Here is a 14,234-nt window from a genome sequence, read left to right as displayed (position 1 = left end):
GACGTTTCAGACATAAACCAGTCGTTTAGATATAACCAAAAGGCTATGGAGAAAGACAATGTTTCAATATCCTTTAATACCGATGGAGTTCCAATTTTTAAGTCGTCGAAGTTTAATATTTGGCCACTTCAATTTATAATAAACGAGCTCCCTTGGAGTGTCCGGCACCGCAATACGCTACTAGCAAGTATTTGGTTTGGTGAAAAAAAGCCTAACATCAATTGTTACATGAAACCTTTCGTTGATATTATGAATAAATTATCGTCAGATGGCTTTACGTGGAAAACTAAAAAAAACGTGGCAAAACAATCGCGAGTTTTCCCTGGCCCTTGCTCCGTTGATGCTGTTGCAAGATGCTTATTGTTAAACATGAGTCAGTTTAATGGTGAATTCGGATGCCCTTGGTGTTACCATCCCGGGAAAGTTGTTGAAAAAGGAGGAGGACATACCAGAGTTTACAGCGCGAAATTGCAAAATGTAAAAAAGCGTACCCATGAAAATCGGTTCGATGATTGTAAAAAGGCGGTTGAATTAAATTCTATCTCAAACGGAATTAAAGGTCCCACTGTACTTTTTGAAATGAACCATTTCGACGTTGTAGGCGATTTAATGGTGGACTACATGCACTGTTTGTGTTTAGGCGTTTTCCGTAATACCACCAATATGTGGCTAGATTCCAAATACAGTAATGAGGGTTTTTACATTGGAAAAAAAATCCAAGAGTTGGACGAAAGATTGCTGTCTATAAAGGTTCCCAAAGAATTTTCCAGGAAACCGCGATCTCTCACTCAACGGGCGTATTGGAAAGCGTCGGAATGGAGATCTTGGGGATTGTTCTATTCTCCAATCATTTTAAAAGGCATCTTAGAACGTGAATACTACAAAAACTGGTTAACCCTAATAGATGTATCTCATCAACTTTTGGCACGTACCATTCAAATAGATTGTCTATATGAAATTCAAAAATTAGTCAACAAATTTCTTGTAACGTATGAAAATTTGTACGGAGAAGAATATATGAGTTTCAATATTCATCAAGTTTCTCACTTAATTGACTCAGTTTCGAAATGGGGTCCTCTTTGGCTGTATTCCGCATTTCCGTTTGAAAATAATAATGGATTACTTTTAAAACTTTTTCACGGAACCCAATCCATACAGCTACAAATTGCGGAAAAATTTTCGTTAATGCAATGTTTACCCAAAGCAGTTGAAAATATAAATGCATTTTTCGATAACCCAATATTAAAAAAATATTACGATTCACTAACCAAGTCCTACAGCCAATTTCCTTCTCGAAATATATCTAAAATTCACGTTATACTAGGGCGTGGATTTCCGGCAGTTTCGGAAAGTAAAACCGACCAGGACTTTTTAACTCAAAATGAATTAAATATTGCATCACTACTAAGCCATGAAAAATTTGAATTTTGTGGAATTTCGTACGCCAAACTTAACAGAAGTAAGAAATGCAAAGATTCTATTGTATCTTTAAGAAATGAAAATGAAAATTGCTATTTTAAAATACTTGCAATTTATAGTAATGGAAACAATATGATTTATTTGAAATGCAAGAAACTCAAGACATCGATTCATCGAGATATTAATATTTTTATGGAATATGAAGAAACGACCAAGAACGTCATATTTAATTTTAATGAATGTGTTAATAAGTGTTTGGAAGTCAAACTCGAAAATAAACTCTTTCTTTGCGACATAAATTGTGTTCTAGAAGGAAATTAACTAGAAAAGCTGCCGTTTTTTGAATTACCTAACTTATAAAACAATGCAATCGGTTCCCATTTTTAGACAATTGCTATCAAATATTGTGCAGCGAATATATTACCGAAAAACGTATTAAAAATTTCAAAGATAATAGACTTACTTAATTTAGAACACAATAAAAAAAAACACAAAATTGTAATTAAGGTAAATTATGAAATATCTTAGTTTTTTTCTACCAAAAGAAAACATTCACGCCCTAAAAATATTTTCTAAAGATTTTTCTAAAGAAATCTATAGAAATATTTTACTAAGCTTGTAGTACGAAGTGTCTTTAAAATTTTCTATAGAAATTCTCTAGAATTTTTCACTAGACTTAGAAAACTTTACAACCCCTTAAACCACTTTATGATATTCTATAGAAAACCCAAGAAAATTTTCATAAGGGTAGAGATGGCGAAGTGTTCGTAAACGTGAATATTTAAAGGCGAGAACATTTCAATCGTTCCCAACCGGGACGGGACGGGGGGCGGGAAGTGGGATATTTTCTGGGTCAAACACCAGACGGACCGGTTACGGAAATTTTTGGCAAAATGCGCTTCTTCGCCCGGCGAAGAAACGAAAAACCTTCACTTTTCTTTGCCTTTGATTTAGCGCGAAAAAATGGGGCTCGCCTGACAATAAACACGTTATTTGGAGGGGCACTGGAAGGAGCGAGATAAATGACAACAAATATGAACCAAATTGAGGAAGCTCACGTTTTAGGGTCGCGTGCAGCCTTAGACAGCGGCGGGAAAGAGATACGCGGTATTGCTATTTTACTACGTTCCTTTCATTTACAGCCTTCTACCGAAACGTTTCTATTTCGTAGAGCCCTTTCAGGGGAACGAGAGCGAAAGGATTTCTTACCCTTAAATTGGGGGGTAAATAAGGGGTTCTTAGCGTGGGTGACAATAATAAATCCGTCTATAATCAGAGGTATATAAGTTTTCTCTTATCGACCTACGTTATTGCGATTACTCTACGCACACTCTAGTGGTATCGGTGTAATTGTTAGCTCTTCCAAATTTTATCCTATAACCAATAAAAATTCTTAAACCAGGATTTACTTAAAACTACGCTACCAATTTCCATAGTTGAAAATTGAAATACGTATGTTTAATACTTAGAAAAAGGATAAAAAAATAAATAAATTTAGTTGACCCAAAACTATTACTACTATATGATGATGAAGATGAAAGGATGAAGATGAAATTTTAACAAATCAAAATTTATTAAATGGGTCTGTATACCAATAAATGTTATCAGAAGAAAATAGGGGAAGTACGTATCTGTAGCTTTGAGCCATAGAAGTCGTCGTGTGACCCACGAAAATGCCTTTTTACGCATAATAAACCAAACTGAAAAAGTAGTTCCACTTTTGTTTTGATTCAACTCGGCTATAAACGACGAAAGCAAATACGCCTTAGCTCAATTAGCAGAGAATGAGAAGGACATTGATTTTTTAAACGATGTATTCATCCGCGATTTCCCGCCAAACCGTTTTGGCGCGAAAATTCGTGAAAAGTGACGCCTTTCCAAAGCTGACTAGAAGCGTACTTCCCCCTATTTTCTTCTGATGTTATTCAAAAAGGGTATATTACAAATTACGCTAAAAACTATACGGCAAAAATGGTATATCAATTGCTCCATCGCTAAATTCCCAACCGTTTTGGGGAAAAATACGACAAACCAAAGAAATATTTAACCTCGTTAGTCAAAGGAATACGAAGATCTCCGAACTGACCCGTCATGATTATTATAATATTCATTAATAAAAAGAAATACAGTCTGCTCCAAGGTGGCGATAGCCGAGACCATTATTTTTACAAACACAATGAACGCCATTCTTACGCAAATAAAAGGGTAATTTGGAAAACACTAAACTCGAGAAAGAAACGAAAGAAAAATCTAGGTTGCCTTGGACGACGAATTAGAAAAAGCAACAAAAAAATGTTGGAAAACCAACTTTCAGCCATTTTCCAGTTATAATAACTTCAAATATACGCTCGTGTTTTGGGGGGAAATAACAAATAAATATAATAGCTAAAAAAAATACGAAGGATGCTATTCGGAAAGAAACGGGAGGGGGAGGGAGTTTTGGTCGTAATTTAAACGCGTTTTAGCGGTTATCCTTGACGTAATAACATCATCATTTTCTCATCCAGATAAGACAGACTCGCGGCTTGAGAGACCAAATGAGCTCACTCGACACGTAAGCGAAAAGGGGATATCTCCTTTCATTTCTTACGAAAAATTCTCAAGTGATCCTAAACCGTAATAATTTCAATCCAGGGTACTTGGTATATTATGCCCCCCATTCCCAAACTCATTGGCTTACGTTAGTTTGTAGTTGGTTTTCTTTATCACAATGGCTTTCTCAGCCACCCGCTCGCGTTTGGTTGTAGCCTCGTTTTTTATACTATTAGATACCTTTCCGGTTTGACACCTTGGCGAGTTTTAGTTTTCGCGGCTATTGGGCGAATAACTTATCATTCTTATTAAAATGAGAATAATGCCAGCTTTTATGGTGAGAAAGTTTACTCTTGTATTTTTCCCCCCTTTTGATGAAATGAAAGCGCTGGCCGTATAAATCTTTAAGTTAAAAACAATAGTCCCGTCATCCCCGAAATTAACCGAAATGACACGGTTAATGAAGTGCTTTGTTTACGAAGATATTTCAAGGCTATTAAGAGCACCATTTAATAGACCAAATTAAAAATCGCATTATGTCGGGTTAATTTTCAGATAGCTTTAATATTCCGGTCACCAAGAAATTTGATTTCTAACTGTATCTGATACCTTATCCCAAATATCCGATCTGAACTGATCCGTTATCACTCATCTCACCAGATTCAGTTTGTGAAAATCAATTAATATTAACAGATTAAAATTAAAAATAATTTAACTGTAGGGCATCTGATATCTGTTCACCTTCTGTCTGTTAGTTTACAATAAATTCAGATAAGTTTCGGGACTAAACTATTTGGTTAATAATATCTGAACATAAATATGGATAATCGGATATCTAAACTTTTGGCTATTTCCTCGGTTCAGATAACGTTACTGTTATCTGAGAATCGGTCGGAAACAGTAGTCTCAAAACCGTTTCCTTAACTGGCCTATCAACCTCTAACGATATAAATACTTAGATAGTTCTACAAGAAGAAATTTTCCATACAAACTGATTAATAAAAATGCGCTATTTTTGTAATAGAAAGTTAGATTTCAGGTAAGAAATAACGGCATTTAATTTAGTTTCTTAATAATAAACAATAAAAGGGGGTGTTCGCGCTTTGTAGTTCGAATTTCATCAAAAATAATCAGAGCGTTTCCGTCTTTCGCCACTTTCGAACGTACAACCATTTGGCATTCCAGCCGGGAACCGGGGAAAGGGGTAAGGTTTGCGCGATCGGCTTAATCAGACCTTCCGTGTAAGAACGCGATGTCGTCTTACCCACGACGAAAGTAAAAACTTCGTAGGTTACTCACACTTAAAATTAAAGCGCTGCCCGCGTAATAGTAGGCGTAGACCTTCGGTAATGGCCGCGCCCGCCCGCACGCTTCAGAATACATTTTCGCTGGCTTACCAGGAAGCAATAATTTACTTAATGGCGAAGCTAAAAGGGTGGTTGACAATGACCCGGTTAAGTTTCCGTAAAGAAGGGGGAAGGAAAAGGCGCGGGGGAAGAGAAAAAGGCGATTTTACGCGCGGGTCTATAACGCGTCGCCGACCTTCCCCAAAAAAATATCGTCGAAAGAAAAGCTCACTTTATATTCGAGGCCCGTTGTGTCATTGCCATTTGTTCGAAGTTTTACGGACGTTTTCGCGTTGCAAGGTCTCAGACTTCCGAATCAAGGTTGAACGAGTTGTCAGCGGCCAAAAGTAACCGATTTCGTAATCGTACTCGTTCCGTTAGGCGTACACTAATTAATAGCGCTATCACGGTATATTAAACGTTTCTTAGTTTATACACACGTATAATTATCACGAAGGGTTCGAGCAAATGATTATGCTTTCTCCAAATACACCGAAATTGGGCTACACAAGAAGGGAAGGTTTACGAAAATATAGCTTTCTCGGTAGAAAAGGTGGCCGAACATAAATTAAATAGTAATAAATACACACTGCGAACTCCGACAAAAACAAAAACATTATTGGTCGAAACTAGGAACCTTTGTAGACAGATAGCTCCATCTATCGATTCCGACTGAACTATTTTTCTAATGCGTCCAAATTTCTAAGACAGCTACCTCCATCTAACGACTCCGAAAGCAACCAATTTTGGTGTCCCTCCTAAAATTTGTTAGTATCATTTCCGGTAAATATTAGACGATATTATAGACATTTTAAAATGTTGTAGAGGTACGCTTGAGAGGTACAATTGTATAAACTGTATAGCCTAACTTTAGGTTAGCGGGTTATACCATTTAATTTCCCCTGTACCTACTACGCCCCATTTTGGAGTTGCTACGTTTGCACTGAAGGTCATTATTAGGGGGGGGGGGATAAAATATATTGTACTGCAGCTGGCCAGTAACGCACAAGATTTCATATTTTTTGCCTTTGGAAAATATTTGATGGCTAATTAAGTACTCTAAATAGTCGGTAATTGGAATTACGCGTAAAATGTTTCATTCCGAAATAGTCGGTACAGTGCAGGCCCGAGGCAAGTTTTATGGAGCGAGATTCGATTATGGCGCCCCCCTTGCTTGCCCCTAATATAAAAATATTTTTTTCCTTTATTTTTCTTTACCAATGAAGCGCCCCCTGAGACAAATTTGTCGATGCTTGGTGCCTGTAGCGGCCGCTCCGTTTGCCTTATGGTAGGGCCTTGGAGGAGGTATGGAGTCGATAACCGGAATAGTGGGTACTCGGAATAACAAGTAACGGGAATAGTAAGTACTCGGAACAGCGAGAAACGGGAATATAGCGTAATCGGAATAACCAGTAATGTATTTATAGGGCAAGTGTTTCATTCCGGAATAGTCGGTAACCGGAATAGTTGGTACTCGGAATTACGAATAACCAGAATAATGGGTTCTCGGAACCGCAAGGAACTGGAATAGCGCGTAATCGGAATAGCCAGTAATGTATTTATAGGGCAAATGTTTCATTCCGGAATAGTGGGTACTCGGAATAACAAGTAACGGGAATAGTGGGTACTCGGAACAGCGAGAAACTGGAATAGCGCGTAATATATTTAAATGGTAAATTTTTCGTTTCGGAATAGTCTGTAACCGGAATAGCGCGTAATCGGAATAGCGCGAAATATATTTAAATGATCAATTTTTCGTTTCGGACTATAACTTGAATAGGTGGAAGTAAGAAGAGCGGAAAACGCGAAATGTAGGTACTCGGAGTTTCAAGAAAGTGGAATAATGTATAATCCAATTAGTCAGTAAATTAATTATTTCAAGGTGTTTTAATCATTGAGGGGGAATTGAGAATTTGTGACGTAATTTAGGGGTGGAGGGTCTGATATATATTGTAATTTAGTTTATGTCGGTAGCACGAGATGGCGTTGTAGTCTTGGACTCGAAACTAAAAGAGAACCTTCTGGAAGAAGTTACGTCATCACTACCGCACCGGAGACAGTTTTATTTGTATAAAATATGTAATAACGTCGCAGCATATTAAAGCTTATATTTTGTTACGTTAACTAACGTCTAGATTAGTTATTCTTACATAACCGACTAAATAGAGGTTCTAGTTTAATATTCTACTAAATAAAGGAATATTACAGGGTCTATTTGAGGGGTTTTCCCCCGAGCTCTTCGGTTTCCCCTTCCACAAAAACTTGTTGAGGTTAACGGTAATAGTTAGTGTAGGGAGCTGTTGGCTTAGAGCTCTGCGTAACAGATAAATTAACTGTCAAAATTTCGATTAATCGTAAATATTTTGGTTAACTGTTTATTTATGGATATTATCCATGGATAAACAACGATTTAACATGCAAAAAATAATTTATATTTTTTGATAATTGTAGGTTATGGATAAAAATAAAGTAAGTGGTTAATTTTTATCCAAACGCCAAGCCCGGCTCGCGTGGCATGAAGAGCTTGCCACCACCATCCTACGCATTGTAACCCGGCCACCTGAATTCATGGTTGTGAAGCCTGGAAATTGTCGGCTTATGTCTAAACCACGTACGAGAGTTAAACTATAAAATACTCTTTATTAATAATAATATATATTTACCAAAGATTACAAGGCATGGAAAGCAACTAATAAATACCCTCCTGGCGGAAACATTCCTAAAAACGTTCCCTGCGCACCAATTTCAAACGGTTCCCCTCCTACCGACTCGGTCACCGACCATGCCTCCTATCCTTTTCTCGGTCCAAGGTGTGCGAGAACTACTGGCTACCACCAATGCATACAAAGCCCCTGGTCCGGACGGTATCCCGGCTATTGTGCTCCGTAATTGTGCGCCCGCACTGGCTGCGCCCCTAACTCATCTCTTCCAGCAGTCCTACAACCATGGGGTCCTCCCAGATGACTGGAGCACTGCTAATGTCACCCGGTCCCAAAGGGTTTGGATCCGTTGGATCCAACTGAGCATCGACCCATTGCCCTGCTTTCCCAGGTGTTGAAGGCAGTCGAGCACATAGGGGCATCTGATATTACAGTCCACCTCCAATGGCACAACCAAATCCGCCCGTTCCAGCATGGTTTCCGGACGGGTTTCAGCACTGAAACCCAACTGCTGTGTTGTGTTGAGGATCGGACTTCCGGGCTCGAGAGGGCCGGACGAGTCGACATCATCTTCCTCGACTTTCACAAGGCGTTCGACTCGGTCCCCCACGAGCTCCTCAAGTCAAAGCTCCCTTCCTACGGCATCAAAGGGCGCAAGCTCACCTGGATCTCGGCCTACTTGGCTGACCGAAAATTCCGAGTGGTTGTTCCTGGAGCCCAGTCTGAGTGGCATCCAGCTTCGTCAGGCGTTCCTCAGGGGTCTGTACTTGGACCACTGTTATTTATAATCTACATCAACGACCTTGGAGACAACATCCTCTCTACTCTATATATCTTTACGGATGATGTTGCACTCTCTCGCACAATCTCCACTGACCAGGACCAAACCATACTCCAATTGGACCTATCCCGAATTGAGGAGTGGAGCGCGACATGGAAGCTTCCGCTCAATTTCAAGAAGTGTACAGTCCTCTCCCTTCACAACCGCGGTTGTCCGTCCCACGTTGCCGCCTACACCCTGGGTGGGGATCCCCTCAAGCAGGTCACGTCCCTCAAATATCTGGGTGTGACCTTAACGCCTACCCTGGAATGGAGCACCCACATTGACCATGAAACGTCTAGGGCGGCACGCTCATTAGGCCTCGTTCGGCGCCACTTGGCGCATTGCTCTTTCACCACGAAGTCCCTGGGTATAAAAACCTACGTCCTGCCCACGCTCGAGTACTGCTTTGCGGTCTGGTCCCCTACCTCGACCAGCGGCATTCACTCCATCGAAACTATTCAGCGGCGGGCAGCTTGGTTCACCTCTAATGTTGGGTTCTCCTGGAGCTTCAGTGTCATCCGTGTCCTCACCAACCTCAATTGGACAACCCTCGCCACCAGACGACGCCTCCGCCGTCTCACCCTAGTGAACAGTGTCATTCACAACGCAAGTGGGGCTCTTGCCCCCCTCTCCAAAACTGTGTCGTCGTGGTCTCGCCCCCGCGGGGATACCGAAACGCCACTTTCATCCTACCAGGTTTTCGTTCGCGACTGGAACTCCCTCCCTGAGTACCTGAAGGTCCTCCCGCAGCGTGCTCAGTTTCAGAAAGCTCTCGCGCAATACTTTGAAGTGCTTGACTGATTTTATAACCTTGTATACTCTGTACCTTGACGTGATGGGTCCCTTACCTTTTGATAAGTGTAAATTAAATTAAAGAATTAAAGAAAATCTCTATAAGAGAGAATAGAAAAGATTTGACTGGTTAGGTCGGAGTCCGTAACCAAGAGAGAGAGTCCAGTGTCCCGACGTCCCTTATATAGCGAGCCCCTCGGATGACGCTACCATAGAAACTACCACAGGAATAGAAGGCCCTGCCTGTGTACGTGCTTTACTAAGATGACACGGGCAAAAGGTTCTCCCTTCATTTCCGGTTATCTCTGGTCCAATCAAAAAAAATCTTTGGAAATGACGGCCAATTAGATTCCAGCGGAAATGAACGGAGAACCTTTTGCCCGTATCGAGCCCGTAACACTTTTCATCGACTCTTTCTATTCCTCTTGTAGTTTCTTTGGCGGCTGGTTCCTTAACTCCTTGGAGTTAGTAGTTCCCGTCAGGGGGGAACCAGGTCGTCGGCAAAGTTAATCCCCTTAAAGTCCACGCAGGGGGATACATGAAGTACTGTTAGTGGCAGCTCCCTACCTTGAGTATTTCATGGGGAGTTAAAAATAATTATGAATACGTATAATCCCCTTAAAGTCCACGCAGGGGGATTCATGAAGTACTGTTGTGGCAGCTCCCTTCCTTGAGTATTTCATGGGGAGTTCAAATAATTATGAACACGCATTTTTCGCTTGCCTTTCTGGCGTGACAGACTTCCTTCCAAGGAAACGTATTTTTGGTTTTGTGTCTTTGGACGTCCTGTTTTCCAGGTAATTAGGTTGGACATGCTGTTTTCGCCCTTTCGTTTGCCGGGAAAGGCATTCTGTAAGGCATGGAATGAAGTCCCTGGGAGTTGAGGGGATGTTGCTCTGCGGATCAACAGTTCCCAACACGCTTCTTTGGTTTTGGCCTGCGCTGAGACAGATGTTGCGTGCTGGCCGGTAATGCATCAAGCGGCTCTCCTTTAGCAGCTCAGTTGCTGAGGAGTAGGTCAATCGGTGTCCATGGTGGGTTCATGGCGCTGAGTATACACCCGTCTTATCTCTGGCTTTCGAATGAAAGTCCCCTGGTGGGGCTCCATGGTGGGTGGGGAGGGACGAGTGTGAATCTTAAGTCTTTTCACATGGCTAATGAAACTAACCAGTCAGAGGTTTTACTGACAACCAAATCACCAACTGGTGAATCAGGTAAATCGAGTTCAGTTAATGAACGTAAGCGGCCCCGTACTGAGGCAGAAGTGGTGGAAGTTACTGAAGATCGTATAGAGAATCAGTTGCTGAGTCTATCTTCAGAGCTAGAATCTGTTTTAACAAACGCTAGTAGTAAGGTGTCAATCGGCGTAGGTGTCAATCGGCGTAGGTGCCAAAATAAGAACTGTATATAAACAGCTAGAGAGCCTAGTCATTGCAAGTAATTTAAAGATAGCTCAACTGTTGGGTTCCAGTGAGCAAAAAGACCACACTATTGAAATTCTTGCTAAACAAGAGCACCGTATAACATCTTTCGCTGAGATAGCCTCAGCAGCTGTAGATCCTACTCCGGTAGAGTCCATGGGAATAGTTGGGTGACAGCGCCTTAAGTCTAAAACGAGAAAGCCATCCGTCTCTAATAAACCGAAAGTTGCAAAAGTTAAATTGCCTCCGAGGCAAGAAAATGTAGTCTTGCTATACCCGAAAGATAAGGAGGAAACGGCGGACAATTTTAGACGGCGTCTAGAAAAAGAGTTAGACCCGAAAGATCATAATATTAAGTCAGTTCGACCCTGTAGGGGCCAGGGTATGGTCGTCCAGCTAGATACCATGGATGATGTCAATAAATTAAAGCGTACTATTGAAGACTCTGCGAGTCTTAATGACCACTTAGTTATGCGCAATCCATCCTTGGGCAAACCAAGGATTGTAATTTTTAATGTTGATCCCGAGACCTCTAAGGAAGATCTCGTTAGCAGACTGATCGAAGGCAATCGTCTTGAATGTGGGGAGGATGAAATCACCGTCAAATATTTCATTCACACTAAGAAAATGGTAGAAAAGGAAGCTGGCAAGAATTGGGTGCTAGAAATTCCTAATGCCATTTTAAACGTTCTTAAATTAGGCAAAAAGAAGCTTCGTATTGGGTGGCAAATTCATGGTTGGAGGGAGTATCTTTTTATCCCGAGGTGCTTCAAATGTATGGGTATTGGACACGTAATGGCATCCTGCGATCAAAATAATAAGCAGGTTTGTTCTCTTTGTGGATCCGAAGAACATAAGTTCACGGACTATAGTAATGCCATTAGAGGTTGTGTAAATTGTTCAGAAGCAATAGGGATAAAAAAAACTAACTTCAACTCGGAGCACTCCTCTCTGGACAATCTTTGTCCACTCTACATGAGGGAACTGCAATATCTGCGATCGAGAACCGATTTTAGAACTAAGCCCAATGGACAATGAAATTAAACTGGTCCAGATTAACCTTGGCAAAGGGAAGGTTGCCACGTCTACTTTAAGGCAGGCTTGTCAAGAGGGCGGTATCGACATCGCAGTTATTCAGGAACCTCATGTGGTGGACGGCAGGTTGGTGGGTCTCCCACTTTCATCCAGGGTGGTGTGCTCCGACGAGAACCCAAAGACTGCTATTGCCATCTTCAATGCAAGGTTTCTTTTAATTAATCTTTTCAGTAATGACTACGTTACGATCGTAGGTATAAAGGCGGGGGATTTATCTTTTTTAGTGTTCTCCATTTATATACCTAGCTCAGATCCCACTTTCTCTAGTACCAATGGTAATAGCTGGATAGATCTGACACTGGCTACTATGAATATTTTCAATATGGTCACTGGTTGGGAAGTCTCTGATGATATTTCCAACAGTGACCATAATTTCATCTTCTTTAATATATCCATAACGGATAGGGTCCATGGGGACCGGTACGTTAATTTGAGGGATCTGGACTTGGATCGTTTTCGTGACCAAATCGCTGGTCCTCTTGAGGCTCTTAATAAGGTAGAATTTGTCCCTAGAGATCAGATCGATGATGGTGCATCCTCCATAGAGGAAATTTTTCATAAAGCATGTGAGGTTAGTAAGAAGCGTAATGCCTATGCCAAGACATATAACTCGGCTCCCTGGTGGAACGAGGGTCTTGGCATAAAGCGAAATTTAGTACGCACTGCGCGAAAACGTATGCAGGTGGCTAGGGATCCCTTGGTGAGAGAACGCTACAAACATGAATTCTTGACTCTCCAGAGAGAGTACAAGAGCCTTATTATTTCTTCTAAGTTGGAGTCTTGGAGGGACTTCTGCTCTTCTGTGTCGAAGGAGGATCCTTACTCTCTTCCTTATAAATTGGCAACAGGCAAGGCCAAACGTAAAGATGCTGTCTCCTGTGTGGAACGAGAGGATGGCACGCTGACAGAGGGACTTACCGAAACATATGAAACTATTCTGAATTCTCTTTTTTTAGACGACTCGCAGGCTGATGACCTTGAAGTACACAAGGAAATCAGAGAGTCAGTCGAAGCCCCGTACCGTCCCGTACGTCGAGTCAGACGACGTAGATTTTAAAGAAGAGGAAGTACTAAATGTCATTGATTCCTTCAAAAGGGGCAAAGCCCCGGGTTTTGATGGCATTACTATCGAATTTTTTAAGATTATGTTCTTGGTCTGTCCCTTGGTTTTCGTGCGCCTCTAGGCTCTACAATGCATGATTGACTCTTGGGCACTTTCCAAAAATTTGGAAAGTGGCAAGGATTGCATTGATCTATAAGGAGGGGAGAGATAGGCGGAACGCTCGATCGTACCGACCGATCTCTCTACTGTCAGTAGTGGGTAAGGTTCTTGATAAACTCTTATCAAGAAGACTATACTACTCTCTTCACAAGAGAGGTCTCATGAATTCAGCCCAATATGGGTTCAAACATGGCCGCTCCACGACGCATGATCTTTATAACATCGTCGAATGTGTCAAGCATAACAAAGAGAGTGGTCTGCACACCAGTCTAATCTCCCTAGACATAGAGGGGGCCTTTGACAATGTCTGGGTTCCGGGGGTCCTATCAAGACTCCGGCAGGTTGCTTGTCCAAAGAACTTGTATTTTTTATACAAAAGTTTCTTAAGTAACAGAATTGCTTCGATTAATATAGGTGGTAGTGTTCTTAGTAAGTCACTTACAAAGGGGTGTCCACAAGGTTCTTGTAGCGGACCTCTTCTCTTCAATTTAGTCATGGATGGCACTCTGTGTCGGGTTTACCCGGCTGCGAGTGCTATTCAGGCCTTTGCAGATGACCTGCAGGCGATGGTTTGAAGTTCCTCGAGGCGGGGCCTTGAGGTTCTTGGTAACGAAGTTCTGGATACTCTCAATCAGTGGAGTTAAATTTATAAATTGAAGTTCTGCGCTAGGAAGACTGTTGCAATCACCTTTGCGAAAACAAAGGTGATGAATCGGCTTCCTATTTTGTCTCTTAGTAATGAGAGAATCCTTAATGTCAAAACCGTTAAGGTTTTGGGCGTTACCTTGGATCAAACTTTATGCTTCTTGCCTCACTTAGAGGAGGTTAAGAATAACGTCACTCGTCTCGTTCAATCCATTGCTGGTTTTGCAAAGGTCGAGTGGGGTCTGGATTATAGAGCCTTAAGAGTGGTATACATAGGAT

Source organism: Leiobunum rupestre, chromosome 6, assembly GCF_980474605.1.
Source record: "Leiobunum rupestre chromosome 6, qqLeiRupe1.1.hap1, whole genome shotgun sequence".
Lineage (NCBI taxonomy): Eukaryota > Metazoa > Arthropoda > Arachnida > Opiliones > Sclerosomatidae > Leiobunum > Leiobunum rupestre.
The sequence above is the reverse complement of the archived record's forward strand: the minus strand, read 5'-3'. Positions refer to the sequence as shown.